The sequence below is a fragment of the Antechinus flavipes genome, chromosome 3 (genome assembly GCF_016432865.1).
Source record: "Antechinus flavipes isolate AdamAnt ecotype Samford, QLD, Australia chromosome 3, AdamAnt_v2, whole genome shotgun sequence".
Classification (NCBI taxonomy): domain Eukaryota; kingdom Metazoa; phylum Chordata; class Mammalia; order Dasyuromorphia; family Dasyuridae; genus Antechinus; species Antechinus flavipes.
In genome coordinates, this window is record NC_067400.1 from 632655346 (window position 1) to 632657576 (window position 2231).

The window sequence follows — 2231 nt, forward strand, 5'->3', positions numbered from 1 at the left end:
TGCCATCATCTTTCCAAATGATCAAGGAAAATCGCCCTGATAATCTAGCACCAGAGGGTAACATTAAAGAATCCAGCATCCCTTTCTTAAAAAGCTTCTCAAATGAAAATTCCCGGGAATATTACAGCCAAATTCCAAAGCTCCGAAGAGAAAATCTGCAGGAAGCCAAAAAAGAAACAATTCCAATGTTGAGGAGCCCCAGGCGGGAGGGACCCCAAAACTTAGCACTTTTCCACTGTCATTGATCACAGGGCTTGGAATAAGATATTGTGGCGGGTAAAGGAGCCAGGGTTACAACCAAGAATCACCTCTCCAGCAAAACGGAATATAATCCGTTAGGGGATAGGACAGATATTTAATGAGTTTCAAGTGTTTCTGAGGGAAAGATCAGAGCTGAATAGAAAACTTTGAGTCAAATACAAGACTCACAAGAAGATAAAAAAGTAAACAGTAAAGAGAATCATAAGAATTTCAATAGTTAAACTATTCGCATTTCTACATGGGAAAAGGGTACTTGTGATCTCTAAAATTGTCTCATTATTAAGGCAATCAGAAGGCCTATACAGAGAGAGCAGGACTGGGAGTTGAAAATATGATGGGATGATTAGCTTAAAAATAAAATTAAAATTAAAAAAGAAGAGGGAGAAGAGGAAAGGGAAAGGGAGAATGGGGCAAATGTCATAAAAGAGACATGAAAGAGAACCTGGGGAATGAGGCGGAAAAGGGGCCACTGTCTGAATTTTATTTTCGCTAAAATTAATTCAAATATAAAAACTTTCAGGAAGACTAATGAAACTCATCGATGAGGTTGTGGGTTCTCCCGACCCTGTTAACAAATGATATTATGCTGTCTATAGAGATCAATTCAAAGGAGTCTTCAGAATTAATCATTCTTCATGAAATCAAGTAACAGAGTTTACTATGATGGTCAAATTAATGTTAAAAAAGCACCCGGGTTAAAAAATCACTCTGCACCTTGGCAAAGTTAAACAGTTATACGCTAAAGTTAGGAAGGAAATATGCAGTAGAATGAAAAGTCTGGAATTTGACTGAAATGTAAAGGAAACTTGTATACTCTGAGTAACCGGTCTGGGAGAGTTGGAAAGAGAAATAAAGACGGGAGGAAAAATATAGGAGACATAAAAAGGTTTCGGTTTTTGACCATATAGAAAGATGTTTAAAAAAAATCAAAGAGAAAGTTTTAAGCATGTTGTGAAGATCTTAGAAAGTTTGACCTTGTAGAAAGATTGAGGGATATTATAGTACTGAAAATCTTGCGGCTTGATTTAAAAGCCACTAGATCTGGTTACTTGAATTTATCTTGGTCTCATTTTAAGTGAAAGATGTCTCTGCTAGATTTTATTATACTATTTGGCAGTGAAACAAATGAGGAAAATGTATGGATCAGGAAGTTTGTTAGTTATGTGGTTTTAAGCCAAGTGACCTCAGTTATTTGATGTGAAATGTGCATAAAGATAATGCTTAACATTAATCTATGATTAGAAATATTGTTAGAAAAGCAAACTTTTCTCTAATTTTTTAGGATTGTGGACTTGTGATGAGATTGACATACATGTGTTAAAAAAACTCTTTAGAAATATAAAAATAATAATGGTTTTCTGTTGAGTTGGCATCGTAAGGACCCCTTTAAAATGGCCTCATCTGTGAAAGGCAGAGTCCTAAAGTTATATTAGACCTACTAATAATTTAAAGTATCGATGAGTTGCAAGTCTTTGGCTTGGTTTGGTTTTCATTGACCAGTTGACAATTGACCAGGCAATTAATATTTTAAGACTTAAAAATCTAATCCCATACTCAAGTTAAAATATAATGGTTTGATTTTAGATGAGAACTAGAAATTCCAAAGGGAATTAATAAGCTTTTAAGAACCTAAAAATGATGACGAAAGTTGGAGTGTATTTGTACTGACAGTGTAAATTCAGGGTTTGAAAGTCAAGGGTTTGGGAATTTTGAAAAGGAGATTTCAGACAGGCTCTTAATAACCCTGAAATAAAGACAGAATTGAGGAATTTTAAAACACTGCCTCTTTGACAATGACTGCATGTCTTCCTTCAGCCAATTGACATAAAAATACAAAATAACTTGCATAAGATTTTAAGTATAAATTGAACAAATACATATTAACTCACTGATTGATAAAAGATTATTTCTTTCCTCTGGTTCCAATAATTATATTAAAGAATTAGTAATTTAGAAAATTTTAAGTTGAT